The following is a 19,503-nucleotide window of genomic DNA, read 5'->3' as shown; positions in this document are numbered from 1 at the left end:
GTATACACTGTCGTTTTTTGAGGTTTTTGTCCATTTTTACTTTTTGTGATAATTGAATAAATTCACTTTTACGTCATAGTATACACTGTCGTTTTTTGAGGGTTTTGTCCATTTTTACTTTTTTTGATAATTGAATAAATTCACTTTTACGTCATAGTATACACTGTCGTTTTTTGAGGGTTTTGTCCATTTTTACTTTTTGTGATAATTGAATAAATTCACTTTTACGTCATAGTATACACTGTCGTTTTTTGAGGTTTTTGTCCATTTTTACTTTTTGTGATAATTGAATAAATTCAATTTTACGTCATAGTATACACTGTCGTTTTTTGAGGTTTTTTGTCCATTTTTACTTTTTGTGATAATTATATACTATGACTTAAAAGTGAATTTATTCACTGTCGTTTTTTGAGTTTTTTTTGGCCATTTTGAATTTTTTTAGATTTTCGAATAAATTCACTTTTACGTCATAGTATACACTGTCGTTTTTTGAGGTTTTTGCCCATTTTTACTTTTTGTGATAATTGAATAAATTCACTTTTACGTCATAGTATACACTGTCATTTTTTGAGGTTTTTGTCCATTTTTACTTTTTGTGATAATTGAATAAATTCACTTTTACGTCATAGTATACACTGTCGTTTTTTTGAGGTTTTTGTCCATTTTTACTTTTTGTGAAAATTGAATAAATTCACTTTTACGTCATAGTATACACTGTCGTATTTTGAGGTTTTTGTCCATTTTTACTTTTTTTGATAATTGAATAAATTCACTTTTACGTCATAGTATACACTGTCGTTTTTTTGAGGTTTTTGTCCATTTTTACTTTTTGTGATAATTGAATAAATTCACTTTTACGTCATAGTATACACTGTCGTTTTTTGAGGGTTTTGTCCATTTTTACTTTTTGTGATAATTGAATAAATTCACTTTTACGTCATAGTATACACTGTCGTTTTTTGAGGTTTTCGTCCATTTCGAAATTTTTTAAATTTTTGAATAAATTCACTTTTACTTCAAAGTATACACTGTCGTTTTTTGAGGTTTTTGTCCATTTTTACTTTTTGTGATAATTGAATAAATTCACTTTTACGTCATAGTATACTGTTGGCGTATACACTGTCGTTTTTTGAGGTTTTTGTCCATTTTTACTTTTTGTGATAATTGAATAAATTCACTTTTACGTCATAGTATACTGTTGGCGTATACACTGTCGTTTTTTGAGGTTTTTGTCCATTTTTACTTTTTGTGATAATTGAATAAATTCACTTTTACGTCATGGTATACACTGTCGTTTTTTTGAGGTTTTTGTCCATTTTTACTTTTTTGATAATTTAATAAATTCACTTTTACGTCATAGTATACACTGTCGTTTTTTTGAGGTTTTTGTCCATTTTTACTTTTTGTGATAATTGAATAAATTCACTTTTACGTCATAGTATACACTGTCGTTTTTTGAGGGTTTTGTCCATTTTTACTTTTTGTGATAATTGAATAAATTCACTTTTACGTCATAGTATACACTGTCGTTTTTTGAGGTTTTCGTCCATTTCGATTTTTTTTAGATTTTTGAATAAATTCACTTTTACTTCAAAGTATACACTGTCGTTTTTTGAGGTTTTTGTCCATTTTTACTTTTAGTGATAATTGAATAAATTCACTTTTACGTCATAGTATACACTGTCGTTTTTTGAGGTTTTTGTCTATTTTTACTTTTTGTGATAATTGAATAAATTCACTTTTACGTCATAGTATACACTGTCGTTTTTTGAGGGTTTTGTCCATTTTTACTTTTTTTGATAATTGAATAAATTCACTTTTACGTCATAGTATACACTGTCGTTTTTTGAGGGTTTTGTCCATTTTTACTTTTTGTGATAATTGAATAAATTCACTTTTACGTCATAGTATACACTGTCGTTTTTTGAGGGTTTTGTCCATTTTTACTTTTTGTGATAATTGAATAAATGCACTTTTACGTCATAGTATACACTGTCGTTTTTTGAGGTTTTTGTCCATTTTTACTTTTTGTGATAATTGAATAAATTCAATTTTACGTCATAGTATACACTGTCATTTTTTGAGGTTTTTGTCCATTTTTACTTTTTGTGATAATTGAATAAATTCACTTTTAAGTCATAGTATACACTGTCGTTTTTTGAGGTTTTTTGTCCATTTTTACTTTTTGTGATAATTATATACTATGACTTAAAAGTGAATTTATTCACTGTCGTTTTTTGAGTTTTTTTTGGCCATTTTGAATTTTTTTAGATTTTCGAATAAATTCACTTTTACGTCATAGTATACACTGTCGTTTTTTGAGGTTTTTGTCCATTTTTACTTTTTGTGATAATTGAATAAATTCACTTTTACGTCATAGTATACACTGTCATTTTTTGAGGTTTTTGTCCATTTTTACTTTTTGTGATAATTGAATAAATTCACTTTTACGTCATAGTATACACTGTCGTTTTTTTGAGGTTTTTGTCCATTTTTACTTTTTGTGAAAATTGAATAAATTCACTTTTACGTCATAGTATACACTGTCGTATTTTGAGGTTTTTGTCCATTTTTACTTTTTTTGATAATTGAATAAATTCACTTTTACGTCATAGTATACACTGTCGTTTTTTTGAGGTTTTTGTCCATTTTTACTTTTTGTGATAATTGAATAAATTCACTTTTACGTCATAGTATACACTGTCGTTTTTTGAGGGTTTTGTCCATTTTTACTTTTTGTGATAATTGAATAAATTCACTTTTACGTCATAGTATACACTGTCGTTTTTTGAGGTTTTCGTCCATTTCGAATTTTTTTAGATTTTTGAATAAATTCAATTTTACTTCAAAGTATACACTGTCGTTTTTTGAGGTTTTTGTCCATTTTTACTTTTAGTGATAATTGAATAAATTCACTTTTACGTCATAGTATACTGTTGGCGTATACACTGTCGTTTTTTGAGGTTTTGTCCATTTTTACTTTTTGTGATAATTGAATAAATTCACTTTTACGTCATAGTATACACTGTCGTTTTTTGAGGTTTTTGGCCATTTTTACTTTTTGTGATAATTGAATAAATTCACTTTTACGTCATAGTATACACTGTCGTTTTTTGAGGGTTTTGTCCATTTTTACTTTTTTTGATAATTGAATAAATTCACTTTTACGTCATAGTATACACTGTCGTTTTTTGAGGGTTTTGTCCATTTTTACTTTTTGTGATAATTGAATAAATTCACTTTTACGTCATAGTATACACTGTCGTTTTTTGAGGGTTTTGTCCATTTTTACTTTTTGTGATAATTGAAAAAATGCACTTTTACGTCATAGTATACACTGTCGTTTTTTGAGGTTTTTGTCCATTTTTACTTTTTGTGATAATTGAATAAATTCAATTTTACGTCATAGTATACACTGTCGTTTTTTGAGGTTTTTGTCCATTTTTACTTTTTGTGATAATTGAATAAATTCACTTTTAAGTCATAGTATACACCAGGGCTATTCAAATCTTACCCTGGAGGGCCAATGCGGTGCAGAGTTTTGCTCCAACCCTGATCAAACACACACCCACCTGTGATTTTTTAATGATCCTGAAGACATTGATTAGCATGTTCAGGTGTGTTTGATTAGGGTTGGAGCTAAACTCTGCACCGCATTGGCCCTCCAGGGTAAGATTTGAATAGCCCTGGTATACACTGTCGTTTTTTTGAGTTTTTTTGTCCATTTTGAATTTTTTTTAGATTTTTGAATAAATTCACTTTTACGTCATAGTATACTGTTGGCGTATACACTGTCGTTTTTTGAGGTTTTTGTCCATTTTTACTTTTTGTGATAATTGAATAAATTCACTTTTACGTCATAGTATACACTGTCGTTTTTTGAGTTTTTTTGGCCATTTTGAATTTTTTTAGATTTTCGAATAAATTCACTTTTACGTCATAGTATACACTGTCGTTTTTTGAGGTTTTTGTCCATTTTTACTTTTTGTGATAATTGAATAAATTCACTTTTACGTCATAGTATACTGTCGTTTTTTGAGGTTTTTGTCCATTTTTACTTTTTGTGATAATTGAATAAATTCACTTTTACGTCATAGTATACACTGTCGTTTTTTGAGGTTTTTGTCCATTTTTACTTTTTGTGATAATTGAATAAATTCACTTTTACGTCCTGGTATACACTGTCGTTTTTTTGAGGTTTTTGTCCATTTTTTCTTTTTGTGATACTTGAATAAATTCACTTTTATGTCATAGTATACACTGTCGTTTTTTGAGGTTTTTGTCCATTTTTACTTTTAGTGATAATTGAATAAATTCACTTTTACGTCATAGTATACACTGTCGTTTTTTGAGGTTTTTGTCCATTTTTACCTTTTGTGATAATTGAATAAATTCACTTTTACGTCATAGTATACACTGTCGTATTTTGAGTTTTTTTGTCCATTTTGAATTTTTTAGATTTTTGAATAAATTCACTTTTACGTCATAGTATACACTGTCGTTTTTTGAGGTTTTTGTCCATTTTTACTTTTTGTGATAATTGAATAAATTCACTTTTACGTCATAGTATACACTGTCGTTTTTTGAGGTTTTTGTCCATTTTTACCTTTTGTGATAATTGAATAAATTCACTTTTACGTCATAGTATACACTGTCGTATTTTGAGGTTTTTTGTCCATTTTGAATTTTTTAGATTTTTGAATAAATTCACTTTTACGTCATAGTATATACACTGTCGTTTTTTGAGGTTTTTGTCCATTTTTACTTTTTGTGATAATTGAATAAATTCACTTTTACGTCATGGTATACACTGTCGTTTTTTGAGGGTTTTGTCCATTTTTACTTTTTGTGATAATTGAATAAATTCACTTTTACGTCATAGTATACACTGTCGTTTTTTGAGGGTTTTGTCCATTTTTACTTTTTGTGATAATTGAATAAATGCACTTTTACGTCATAGTATACACTGTCGTTTTTTGAGGTTTTTGTCCATTTTTACTTTTTGTGATAATTGAATAAATTCAATTTTACGTCATAGTATACACTGTCATTTTTTGAGGTTTTTGTCCATTTTTACTTTTTGTGATAATTGAATAAATTCACTTTTAAGTCATAGTATACACTGTCGTTTTTTGAGGTTTTTTGTCCATTTTTACTTTTTGTGATAATTATATACTATGACTTAAAAGTGAATTTATTCACTGTCGTTTTTTGAGTTTTTTTTGGCCATTTTGAATTTTTTTAGATTTTCGAATAAATTCACTTTTACGTCATAGTATACACTGTCGTTTTTTGAGGTTTTTGTCCATTTTTACTTTTTGTGATAATTGAATAAATTCACTTTTACGTCATAGTATACACTGTCATTTTTTGAGGTTTTTGTCCATTTTTACTTTTTGTGATAATTGAATAAATTCACTTTTACGTCATAGTATACACTGTCGTTTTTTTGAGGTTTTTGTCCATTTTTACTTTTTGTGAAAATTGAATAAATTCACTTTTACGTCATAGTATACACTGTCGTATTTTGAGGTTTTTGTCCATTTTTACTTTTTTTGATAATTGAATAAATTCACTTTTACGTCATAGTATACACTGTCGTTTTTTTGAGGTTTTTGTCCATTTTTACTTTTTGTGATAATTGAATAAATTCACTTTTACGTCATAGTATACACTGTCGTTTTTTGAGGGTTTTGTCCATTTTTACTTTTTGTGATAATTGAATAAATTCACTTTTACGTCATAGTATACACTGTCGTTTTTTGAGGTTTTCGTCCATTTCGAATTTTTTTAGATTTTTGAATAAATTCAATTTTACTTCAAAGTATACACTGTCGTTTTTTGAGGTTTTTGTCCATTTTTACTTTTAGTGATAATTGAATAAATTCACTTTTACGTCATAGTATACTGTTGGCGTATACACTGTCGTTTTTTGAGGTTTTGTCCATTTTTACTTTTTGTGATAATTGAATAAATTCACTTTTACGTCATAGTATACACTGTCGTTTTTTGAGGTTTTTGGCCATTTTTACTTTTTGTGATAATTGAATAAATTCACTTTTACGTCATAGTATACACTGTCGTTTTTTGAGGGTTTTGTCCATTTTTACTTTTTTTGATAATTGAATAAATTCACTTTTACGTCATAGTATACACTGTCGTTTTTTGAGGGTTTTGTCCATTTTTACTTTTTGTGATAATTGAATAAATTCACTTTTACGTCATAGTATACACTGTCGTTTTTTGAGGGTTTTGTCCATTTTTACTTTTTGTGATAATTGAAAAAATGCACTTTTACGTCATAGTATACACTGTCGTTTTTTGAGGTTTTTGTCCATTTTTACTTTTTGTGATAATTGAATAAATTCAATTTTACGTCATAGTATACACTGTCGTTTTTTGAGGTTTTTGTCCATTTTTACTTTTTGTGATAATTGAATAAATTCACTTTTAAGTCATAGTATACACCAGGGCTATTCAAATCTTACCCTGGAGGGCCAATGCGGTGCAGAGTTTTGCTCCAACCCTGATCAAACACACACCCACCTGTGATTTTTTAATGATCCTGAAGACATTGATTAGCATGTTCAGGTGTGTTTGATTAGGGTTGGAGCTAAACTCTGCACCGCATTGGCCCTCCAGGGTAAGATTTGAATAGCCCTGGTATACACTGTCGTTTTTTTGAGTTTTTTTGTCCATTTTGAATTTTTTTTAGATTTTTGAATAAATTCACTTTTACGTCATAGTATACTGTTGGCGTATACACTGTCGTTTTTTGAGGTTTTTGTCCATTTTTACTTTTTGTGATAATTGAATAAATTCACTTTTACGTCATAGTATACACTGTCGTTTTTTGAGTTTTTTTGGCCATTTTGAATTTTTTTAGATTTTCGAATAAATTCACTTTTACGTCATAGTATACACTGTCGTTTTTTGAGGTTTTTGTCCATTTTTACTTTTTGTGATAATTGAATAAATTCACTTTTACGTCATAGTATACTGTCGTTTTTTGAGGTTTTTGTCCATTTTTACTTTTTGTGATAATTGAATAAATTCACTTTTACGTCATAGTATACACTGTCGTTTTTTGAGGTTTTTGTCCATTTTTACTTTTTGTGATAATTGAATAAATTCACTTTTACGTCCTGGTATACACTGTCGTTTTTTTGAGGTTTTTGTCCATTTTTTCTTTTTGTGATACTTGAATAAATTCACTTTTATGTCATAGTATACACTGTCGTTTTTTGAGGTTTTTGTCCATTTTTACTTTTAGTGATAATTGAATAAATTCACTTTTACGTCATAGTATACACTGTCGTTTTTTGAGGTTTTTGTCCATTTTTACCTTTTGTGATAATTGAATAAATTCACTTTTACGTCATAGTATACACTGTCGTATTTTGAGTTTTTTTGTCCATTTTGAATTTTTTAGATTTTTGAATAAATTCACTTTTACGTCATAGTATACACTGTCGTTTTTTGAGGTTTTTGTCCATTTTTACTTTTTGTGATAATTGAATAAATTCACTTTTACGTCATAGTATACACTGTCGTTTTTTGAGGTTTTTGTCCATTTTTACCTTTTGTGATAATTGAATAAATTCACTTTTACGTCATAGTATACACTGTCGTATTTTGAGGTTTTTTGTCCATTTTGAATTTTTTAGATTTTTGAATAAATTCACTTTTACGTCATAGTATATACACTGTCGTTTTTTGAGGTTTTTGTCCATTTTTACTTTTTGTGATAATTGAATAAATTCACTTTTACGTCATGGTATACACTGTCGTTTTTTTGAGGTTTTTGTCCATTTTTACTTTTTGTGATAATTGAATAAATTCACTTTTACGTCATAGTATACACTGTCGTTTTTTGAGGGTTTTGTCCATTTTTACCTTTTGTGATAATTGAATAAATTCACTTTTACGTCATAGTATACACTGTCGTTTTTTGAGGTTTTTTGTCCATTTTTACTTTTTGTGATAATTGAATAAATTCACTTTTACGTCATAGTATACACTGTCGTTTTTTGAGGTTTTTGTCCATTTTTACTTTTTGTGATAATTGAATAAATTCACTTTTACGTCATAGTATACACTGTCGTTTTTTGAGGTTTTTGTCCATTTTTACCTTTTGTGATAATTGAATAAATTCACTTTTACGTCATAGTATACACTGTCGTTTTTTGAGGTTTTTGTCCATTTTTACTTTTTGTGATAATTGAATAAATTCACTTTTACGTCATAGTATACACTGTCGTTTTTTTGAGGTTTTTTGTCCATTTTGAATTTTTTAGATTTTTGAATAAATTCACTTTTACGTCATAGCATACACTGTCGTTTTTTGAGGTTTTTGACCATTTTTACTTTTTGTGATAATTGAACAAATTCACTTTTACGTAATAGTATACACTGTCGTTTTTTGAGGTTTTTTGTCCATTTTGAATTTTTTTAGATTTTTGAATAAATTCACTTTTACGTCATAGTATACACTGTCGTTTTTTGAGGTTTTTGTCCATTTTTACTTTTTGTGATAATTGAATAAGTTCACTTTGAGGTTTTTGTCCATTTTTACTTTTTGTGATAATTGAACAAATTCACTTCCCTTTCGTTCAGTCACTCCGACGTAACGTCAGTGACTGACGAATGGGGGTTTCGCTTAGAAGCCTGTCATCTCCGAGACTAGAAAGCGCCCAATGGCAGTGCCAATGCCATGGGCATGCGAGATTTGCATGCGTAACTCCGCCTACCCACGTGGGTATATAAGGAAGTAGCTGGCATCATCGCATTATGTTTTAATGCTTCGGAGCCAAGGGTTACATACCTTTCACTCCTATAAGCCTTCTGAGTTAAGTCAGTTCTTCGAGACGATCAGGATCTTCCAGTCGGTGTTGGTGTTCGGCGCGTTCCAGCGGTCACATACTTCCTGCCTGCTGGTCATACGATTGGTTTCCAGTTGGTGTGTGGTCCCCTGGGCGCTTCGGCATCGACTGCGAGGTTAATCCTCTCACAAAAGAGCTCACACGTGGCACGTCCTTTTCAGGATGTCTCGCCCGTGTGCTTCTGGGTGTGGCCGGTCTTTACACTCCACTGATGGGCACTCGCACTGTCTGGCATGCTTGGGCTTCCAGCATGCTCAGGCGGCGCTTGTGGATGAGTCATGTTCTCACTGCGGGAACATGGCCATCTCCGTGTTGCGGTCGAGACTCAATGATCTCCGTGCGGCCGCCGGAGTGAGAGTCCCCTCCGTCACCCCCCGATCTGACGTGTCCGCGGCCTCGGTCTCATCCGGTCCACGGGGCGTCTCTTCGGCTGGTGGCCAGGGTGACCTGAGGGTGATGGTGTGGAATACAGCTCCGACGCTCATGCCTCGGCCCACACCCCCCTCTGTTGCACCGGTACCCGCGAGCGTTGTGATGGAGCCCGCGGCCTCGGTCTCGGCCGGTCCGCGGGTTTCGTTCGGCGCTCCAGAGGAGGACGAGATGTCGGTAACCGCATCACAAGGTGGGCTAGAGTCCTCCGAGGATGAGGATTCGGCTGTGCTGCCGCCTCCGGGCACGCCAGCATTGTCCGAGTCGGACCCGGAGCTGACAGCCATGCTTGCCCGGGCGGCCGCGGCGCTCAGTCTGGAGTGGAACCCTCCACCCCGGCCGGAGCGTTCGCGGCTAGACGATTGGTTTTTGGGTGCGCCACGACAGGACAGCCGTCCTGCCGTGCCCCCAATTCCTTTCTACCCGGAAGTGCATGAGGAGGTTGCGCACTCGTGGAGGGCCCCCGTGTCTTCTCGCGAGCGTTTGGCAACCTCTTCCGCCTTCTCCGCCCTCGATGGGGCGGCGGCTAGAGGGTACACTGGGGTCCCCCCGGTGGAGCGCTCTGTGGCGATGCAACTATGTCCCCAGAGCGCCTCCTCCTGGCGTGGCGATCCTAAGCACCCCTCCAAGGCCTGTAGATTCACATCTTCCATGGTGTCGAAGACCTACAGAGCTGCGGGGCAGGCCGCCGCTTCTCTGCATGCCATGGCAACCCTCCAGGCCTACCAGGCCAAGTTGCTGTGCAACATGCACGAGGGTGGAGCCAACCCAGGGCTCAGAGATGAGCTGCGTGCCGCGACCGACCTCGCTCTCCGAGCGACGAAGGTTACCGCACGCTCCCTGGGCCGGGTGATGTCCACATGTGTGGTCCAGGAGAGACACTTATGGCTCAACCTGGCCGATATGCGGGACGCCGAGCTGACTCGTTTCCTCGACGCCCCCATATCCCAGGCTAGGCTATTCGGCGGTGCGGTCGAGAGCTTCGCCCAACAGTTCTCGGCCGCCCAGAAGCAGACTGAGGCTATAAAGCACATACTTCCCCGGCGGCCCGCTGCTGCACCCCAAGCGCCGCCGGCACAGTCGCCTCAGCTGCCTCGCCGCCGAGGGCGGCCTCCTGCGGTCCCCCCCGCTCCCGCGCGGCCGCAGCAGCCTTCACCCGGGCCGCGCCGCGGAGCGCGCCGCAAGAAGCCGCCCCAGTCCGCGCCAGCCCCGCGGCCCGCTAAACGCCAGGCCAAGCGGCGCTCCTGACGCGGACAGCTCAGAGATGGGCAGTTCTTTCCAGGAGACGGCAGCAGGGCCGCTCCTTCCCCCGGTGGAGGGCCGGGGGAGAATCTTTCGTTCCGCTGCCGCCCCCCGGGGTAGCAGCACCCTAATGTGGTTAAAGAAAGAACTGACAAACCCATCCCTGAGCACCCAGAGACCGGTGACGGCAGTGTGCGCCGCCCCCGGGCCACGCCGCTCTCGTCCCTCTCTGTCGCCAGCCCCCTCTCAGAGCAGACCCCAGTGGAACGCGAGTCCTTCCCTGGTCTCCTCTGTCAGGGCGCAGCCGTTACCGCCGCCCCGACACCGGGCCGCTACGCCACCCGAGTCCGGGCCGGTAACGCTGCCTCGCTGCCCCACCGAGGGTACGCCGGTGCTCCGCATGACCCCGTTGGTACACTCCCTGGGAGCGTGGCTACAGCTGCCGGGACTGTTCCGCTGGGTCGCACGGACCATCCGGCTCGGCTACGCGATTCAGTTCGCGCGAGCTCCTCCCCGCTTCCGGGGTGTCCGGTACACCATGGTGGGGTCCAATGCCCCAGTCATGCGTGCGGAGATCGCAACCCTACTGGCGAAGGGTGCGGTCGAGCTCGTCCCTCCAGCCGAGATGAAGTCCGGCTTCTACAGCCCTTACTTCATTGTACCGAAGAAATCCGGTGGGTTACGACCGATCCTGGACCTTCGCGTCCTGAACCGATCCCTTTACAGGCTTCCGTTCAGGATGTTGACTGCGAAACGCCTTTTCGAATGCGTTCGTCCATGCGATTGGTTTGCAGCGATCGACCTGAAGGACGTGTACTTCCATGTGTCCATCCTTCCGCGACACAGACCGTTCCTACGGTTTGCGTTTGAAGGGCGGGCATATCAGTATGCTGTACTACCATTCGGGCTAGCTCTGTCCCCTCGCGTCTTCACGAAGATTGTCGAGGCAGCCCTTGCGCCACTCAGGCAACAAGGGGTTCGCATCCTGAACTATCTCGATGACTGGCTCATACTAGGCCACTCTCGGGACCGGGTGTGCGAACACAGAGACCTGGTTCTCCACCACTTAGCTCGTTTGGGCCTTCGGGTCAACTGGGAGAAGAGCAAACTCTGCCCCGTGCAGAGGATCTCTTTTCTCGGTATGGAGATCGACTCGGTCGCCATGTGCGCGCAGCTTACCGGCTTGCGCGCGCAGTCGCTGCTGACTTGCCTCAGGCAGATAGAGAGCAAGAGTGCGGTTCCACTGAAACTGTTTCAGAGGCTCCTGGGGCATATGGCATCTGCAGCCGCGGTAACGCCGCTCGGATTGCTTCATATGAGACCGCTTCAGCACTGGCTTCGCGATCGAGTCCCGAGATGGGAATGGCGGTCTGGCACGCTCCGGGTCCCAGTGACTCAGGCCTGCAGACAGACACTCACCCAGTGGTCGAACCTCAGTTTTCTACGGGCAGGAGTGCCCTTAGAACGAGTTTCCCGGCATGTTGTTGTGTCAACAGATGCGTCCACCACGGGTTGGGGTGCCATGTGCAATGGACATGCAGCCGCCGGCTCTTGGTCAGAGAGCCAGAGCCGCCTGCATATCAATTGCCTCGAGTTGCTGGCAGTACGGTTCGCCCTGCACCGCTTCCGAGCGTTGCTGAAGGGTCAACACGTACTAGTCAGATTGGACAACACGGCCGTAGTAGCGTACATCAACCACCAGGGCGGTCTGCGCTCCCGCCGCATGTCTCAACTCGCCCGCCATCTCGTTTTATGGAGTCAGAAGCGCCTGAGGTCCCTTCGTGCTGTCCATATCCTGGGGATCCTGAACCGTGCAGCCGACGAGCTCTCACGGGTTCAGCCAATCCCTGGGGAGTGGAGACTCCATCCCCAGTCGGTCCAGCTGATTTGGGATCAGTTCGGGGACGCACAGGTAGATCTGTTTGCCTCCCACGACTCGTCCCACTGCAGCCTGTACTATTCCCTGACCGAGGGCACGCTCGGCACGGATGCACTGGCGCACAGCTGGCCGCGGGGCCTACGCAAGTATGCGTTTCCCCCAGTGAGCCTTCTTGCACGTGTTCTGTGCAAGGTCAGGGAGGACAAGGAGCAGGTCATTTTGGTCGCCCCGTACTGGCACTGCCGGACCTGGTTCCCAGAACTAGTGCTCCTTGCGACAGCCCCTCCCTGGCCAATTCCTCTGAGACAAGACCTACTCTCTCAGAGACGGGGCACCCTGTGGCACCCGCGTCCCGATCTTTGGAACCTCCACGTGTGGCTCCTGGATGGGACGCGGCAGGTTTGAGTACCCTACCACCTCCGGTGGTGGCTACCATCACTTCCGCTCGGGCCGAGTCCACGAGACAGGCGTTAAAGTGGAACCTCTTCGTCAATTGGTGCTCTTCTCGCCAAGAAGACCCCTGGAAATGCCCGATCGGGTCTGTGCTCTCTTTCCTCCAGGAAGGGTTGGATCGAAGGCTGTCTCCATCCACCCTGAAGGTTTATGTGGCCGCTATCGCCGCCTACCATGACCTCCTGGACGGGAAAACGGTAAGTAAGCACAACCTGGTCATCAGGTTCCTGAGGGGTGCGAGGAGACTACATCCTCCTCGTGCTCCTCTCGTACCCTCTTGGGACCTCTCAGTAGTTCTAAGTGCTCTGCAGAGGGCCCCATTTGAGCCTTTGCGGTCAGTAGATGTTAAGTTCTTGTCTATGAAGACAGCGCTCCTGACCGCACTGGCCTCCATCAAGAGGGTAGAGGACCTGCAGGCATTTTCGGTTGACGAAGCGTGCCTGGAATTCGGGCCGGCCGACTCTCACGTGATCCTGAGACCCCGGCCTGGATATGTGCCCAAGGTTCCCACCACTCCGTTCAGAGACCAGGTGGTGAACCTGCAAGCGCTGCCTTTGGAGGAGGCAGACCCAGCCTTGGCACTGCTCTGTCCAGTACGCGCCCTTCGCGCTTACGTAGACAGGACGCAGTGTTTCAGGACCTCAGACCAGCTCTTTGTCTGTTATGGTGGGAACCTGAAAGGGAAGGCTCTCTCAAAGCAAAGGCTGTCTCACTGGATAGTGGACACCATTGTTTTGGCTTACCAGCAGCAGGGACGCCCATGTCCCCTTGGGGTCAGGGCCCATTCCACCCGGATTGTGGCCTCCTCTTGGGCTTTAGCACATGGCGCTCCTCTGACAGACATCTGCAGAGCTGCAGGCTGGGCGACACCAAACACATTCGCCAGGTTTTATAACCTCCGAGTGGAGCCTGTATCCAACTATGTACTCGCCTCTACAAGTGGCCGGTAATGGATTGGCTCAGGTGTCTTCGCTTGCTCGCCATTCCACTCCACGGACTGGATACATGCGATATTCTTCTCAGGTGAGTTCCCCGAGAGCCCTGAGCTCCTCCAGCACTGACGACGCCGACGCCAGTAAGTCTGCCCTTAGCCCAGACACTCGTGTCCGGCCAGGTGCCCCATGTGCATGGTTCCCCTCCGGCGACCCCCACATGTGTATTTCCACCGTAAGCCTCCCTGAGCGGGTGTATTCCCTTGTCAACCTTGCCACCTCCTGGGGTTAAAAATCCACCTTCGGCTGGTACCCCAGTGATCTTCCGTATGCAGCCCCCCGGGGTCATACGTGTATCCCTAAGTCCTCCCTACGGGTAGGCATCTTGGCGCATATGTCCTCCTGGAATATGCCTCCCAGTGTACCTTGGTATTCCTGCGTTAAGTAGAGGCCTTTGACCGTCCTAACTTGCTTCTGGGTTCTCACGCTTGCGCAGGGCACTGGAAGACAGCCGAGTGGCGTTATTGCATTGGGACCCCCATTCGTCAGTCACTGACGTTACGTCGGAGTTGTACATAGTATACACTGTCGTTTTTTGAGGTTTTTGTCCATTTTGAATTTTTTAATAAATTCACTTTTACATCATAGTATACACTGTCGTATTTTGAGGTTTTTGTCCATTTTTACTTTTTGTGATAATTGAATAAATTCACTTTTACGTCTTAGTATACACTGCCGTTTTTTGAGGTTTTTGTCCATTTTAATTTTTTAATAAATTCACTTTTACGTCATAGTATACACTGTCGTATTTTGAGGTTTTTGTCCATTTTTACTTTTTGTGATAATTGAATAAATTCACTTTTACGTCATAGTATACACTGTCGTTTTTTGAGGTTTTTGTCCATTTTTACTTTTTGTGATAATTGAATAAATTCACTTTTACGTAATAGTATACACTGTTTTATGAGGTTTTTGTCCATTTTTACTTTTTGTGATAATTGAATAAATTCACTTTTACGTAATAGTATACACTGTCATTTTTTGAGGTTTTTGTCCATTTTTACTTTTTGTGATAATTGAATAAATTCACTTTTACGTAATAGTATACACTGTTGTTTTTTGAGGTTTTTGTCCATTTTTACTTTTTGTGATAATTGAATAAATTCACTTTTACGTAATAGTATACACTGTTGTTTTATGAGGTTTTTGTCCATTTTTACTTTTTGTGATAATTGAATAAATTCACTTTTACGTAATAGTATACACTGTCATTTTTTGAGGTTTTTGTCCATTTTTACTTTTTGTGATAATTGAATAAATTCACTTTTACGTAATAGTATACACTGTTGTTTTTTGAGGTTTTTGTCCATTTTTACTTTTTGTGATAATTGAATAAATTCACTTTTACGTAATAGTATACACTGTCGTTTTTTTAAGGTTTTTGTCCATTTTTACTTTTTGTGATAAATGAATAAATTCACTTTTACGTCATAGTATACACTGTCGTTTTTTGAGGTTTTTTGTCCATTTTGAATTTTTTAGATTTTTGAATAAATTCACTTTTACGTCATAGCATACACTGTTGTTTTTTGAGGTTTTTGTCCATTTTTACTTTTTGTGATTTTTGAATAAATTCACGCTTACGTCATAGTATACACTGTCGTTTTTTGAGGTTTTTGTCCATTTTTACTTTTTGTGATAATTGAATAAATTCACGCTTACGTCATAGTATACACTGTCGTTTTTTGAGTTTTTTGTCCATTTTGAATTTTTTAATAAATTCACTTTTACGTCATAGTATACACTGTCGTATTTTGAGGTTTTTGTCCATTTTTACTTTTTGTGATAATTGGATAAATACACTTTTACGTCATAGCATACACTGTCGCATTTTGAGTTGTCCATTTTTACTTTATTTGATTTTTGAATAAATTCACTTTTACGACATAGTATACATTGTGGTATTTTGAGTTCCCTTTCAGTCGGTCACGTTCGACGTACGTCAGAACTGAACCGACGAATTGGGATCTGCCCTCAGAGACCTATCCACTTCGAGTGTATAAAAACGAGCCAATCGGAGATTGGCATGTGATCCACACATTCCACGCTCCGCCCCGCAGCGCGGGTATAAATAGGAAGTGGAATGGTAGATCAAATGCTTTCAACTTCGGAGCCGAACAGTTCAGTACTGTTTCCACGAAGAGTGTTTAAAGACTGAGTCTTGGAGAGAAGGAAGGAACTGCCAGTGCGGGTGTATAGCGCTTCTCAGCGAGAGACCGACCATTGTTGCAATCGTTTGCATTCACTAAAAGAGCTTCCATTGTTGGTTCGCTGGGCGTTTTCCCTTTGAGTGTCACACGCAGGCTTGCACTGTGGACTGCGTGCTGACCGCGGTCATCTCCCTGAGTGCTTCAGCACAACTAAAAGAGCAGTTTTCCATCCTAAAAGAGCAACACGGTTTGACCCTGCGTCTTTTTCAAGATGTCATTCAAACCGTGCATTCCTGGAATGCAACTGTTTCCTGTCCTCATTGACGGCCACGATCGCATGTGAAATTGCGATCGTGGGTGATTCATGTTCTCGCAGAAGAACATGGTCACGTCGGCGCGTTGTTCGTCTCACCCTTTCTCATAAAAGGCTTGAGTGTTCAGCGCGCCGTGTGCCGTCGAGCGGCCGGCTGAGAGCGGTGGTTGTCACAGCAACCGACGCGCGTCAGTCGGTGCTCTAGATGCGCGGCCGAGACTATGAAACCTCAGATGGGGTCGAGTCCCTTCGCCTATCCCCCGATCTAGTTCATATTCTGGTGTTACTGGAAAAAGGACTACTTTGGCTGATAAGCGCTGGTGGCCTGAGGATTACAGTGGGAATTCCCCGCCGGGTAAACCCCTTCGGGCCCCCACTCCTTTATCGCATCAAAAGCATGCTGAGACTCTGTTCGTGGGTGGTACGGATTCTCTCATGAGAACATGACCACGTCAGGGCATTGTTCGCCTTGCCTTCTTCATTGAGGCTTGAGCGTTCAGTGCGCTGTGTGCCGTTCTGACGGCCACGTTCACTGTCTCACATGCCTGCTTGTAGTGAGAAATGGAATCGCTGGTCCTGGAAGAAAAAAGGGCTTAGCGTTTCATTTTTTGCTCTGGCAGAGGACAGATGTCAATTGCTGCATCGGAGAGAGGGAAATATGGAGGGTCAAAAGGGCCAAAAATGAGACAAAAAAAAAAAAAGTATCATTGTTTTCCCTCTCTCACTGCCCTCTGCCCTGCACGCACGAGGGTAGTTCCAGCCCAGGGGTTGTGCAGGAACTGCGTGCTGTGTTGGACCTCGCCCTAGGGGCGATGAAAATCACTGCACGCTCCCTGGGTCAGGCGATGTCCACACTAGTGGTCCAGGAACAGGGGGCTAACCCGGCAGATATGCATAAGGAAGGCCTGTCTGTCGGGCTGGCCTCCTCGGCGACGCCATCGAGAACTTGGCCCAGCAGTTCTTGGTGGCCCAGAAGCAGGCGGAGGCGTTGCACCACGGTGCCGACGACGAGCTGCTCGGTCGTCGGTCGCAGCGCCTCTGCCGGCTTGTCGCCGAGGGCATCCCCTCCTGCGTCCGCCTCCACCTGCTAGAGCCGAGCAGCAGCCTCCACTGGAGGAGCAGGGTGCCGGGCGCGAGGGAGGCGCCCAACCCGTCCAGGCCCCGCTAACCGGCAGGCAAGCGCAAGGGGACGCGGCCCTGAGACGGACTGGCTGGGGAGAACAGGAGCTGCTCGGGGGAGGTGATATTCGTATCCCTCCCCCACCCCCCCGGAGGACCGGGGGGCCCTGACTGGTTAACGTTCTGCCACTGGCTCTCCGGAGTCCAGCGGTACCCACATATCCAGAGCAGTTTCCTCTCTCTCTGGGCCTCAGAGGGCCAGGTTGGAAGTGTGCGACGCCCCCGGGCCTTGCTACTTCCTTCCTCCCCTCTCTCGCCAGGGGGCAGTAGTGTGGGCATCGAGACCGCCCCTGGGCCTTCTCACCCACACTCTGCCCCAACCTGGAGTACTCGGACAACACTCCGGGCCGCCTTCGGGCCTCCCGAGTAGGGTCTGAGTGCCCCACACCCCTGCCTTCGGGCAGCAGGCAGCAGAGTGGGCTTCGAGGACGCCTCCGGGCCTTCTCACCCACTCTCTGCCCCTCCTGGGAAGACTCAGACAACACTCCGGGCCGCCCACGGGCCTCCCGAGTCGGGTCTGAGCATCCCACCTCTCTGCCTTCGGGCAGCGAGCAGTCGAGCGGGCTCCGAGGACGCCTCCGGGCCTCCTCACCCGCTCCCTGCCCGCACCAGGAGTGCTCGCGCGACACTCCGGACCGCCTCCAGGCCTCCCGAGTCGAGCCAGAGCTCTTCGTTGCGCTGCCCCACCCCGGGCATGTCTGTGGTACCGTTGGTCCCGCTGGTACGGTCCCTGGGAGCGTGGCTACAGCTCCCTCGACCGTCCCGTTGGCTCATCCGTACCATCAGACTCGGCTACGCGATTCAGTTCGCGCGCTGGCCACCCAAGTACAGCGGCGTCCTCTTCACCTCAGTGCGAAGCAGTGATGCTCAAGTCTTGCGGTCAGAGATCGAGGTCCTACTGGCGAAGGACGCGATCGAGCCGGTTCCTCCAGCCGAGATGAAGACAGGGTTCTACAGTCCCTACTTCATCGTGCCCAAGAAAGGGGGTGGGCTACGGCCAATCCTGGACCTGCGCGTCCTGAATCGGGCCCTGCACAAGCTCCCGTTCCGGATGTTAACGCAAGAATGCATTTTTCAATGCATCCGTCCCCAGGATTGGTTCGCAGCGATCGACCTGAAGGACGCGTACTTCCATGTCTCCATTCTCCCTCGGCACAGACCATTCCTACGCTTTGCGTTCGAGGGAAGGGCATATCAGTACAAGGTCCTGCCCTTCGGGCTGTCCCTGTCGCCCCGCGTCTTTACGAAGATCGCGGAGGCAGCCATTGTTCCACTCCGAGAACGCGGCATTCGCATTCTCAACTATCTCGACGACTGGCTCATCCTCGCCCAGTCTCAGGAGCAGTTGTGCGAACACAGGGACATGGTGCTCAGTCACCTCAGCCTGTTGGGCCTTCGGGTCAACCGAGAGAAGAGCAAGCTCTGTCCTACTCAGAGAATCCCTTACCTCGGTATGGAGCTGGATTCGGTCAGCCAGACTGCGCCCCTCACGGAGGAGCGAGTCAGGTCGGTGTTGAACTGCTTGAATATGTTCAAAGGCAGAACAGCGGTCCCACTGAAACTTTTTCAGAGGCTCCTGGGGCATATGGCATCTGCAGCCGCGGTGACGCCGCTCGGATTGCTTCATATGAGACCGCTCCAACACTGGCTTCATGGCCGAGTCCCGAGGTGGGCGTGGCGGAGCGGCCAGTACCGGGTCTCAGTGACTCCGTACTGCCGCCAAACCTTCAGTCCATGGTCAGACACGACGTTTCTCCGGGCCGGGGTGCCCTTAGAACAAGTGTCCAGGCACGTGTGCTGTTCACGGATGCCTCATCCACGGGCTGGGGGGCCACGTACAACGGGCATGCAGTTGCGGGTCTGTGAACGGAACCGCAATTGCATTGGCATATCAATTGCCTCGAGTTGCTAGCAGTACACTTGGCACTGCGCCGCCTCAAGGGGCTGCTACGTGGCAAGCATGTACTGGTCCGTACGGACAGCA

This window comes from Pseudorasbora parva, chromosome 6 (assembly GCF_024679245.1).
Source record: "Pseudorasbora parva isolate DD20220531a chromosome 6, ASM2467924v1, whole genome shotgun sequence".
Classification (NCBI taxonomy): domain Eukaryota; kingdom Metazoa; phylum Chordata; class Actinopteri; order Cypriniformes; family Gobionidae; genus Pseudorasbora; species Pseudorasbora parva.
This window is presented reverse-complemented; position numbering follows the sequence as displayed.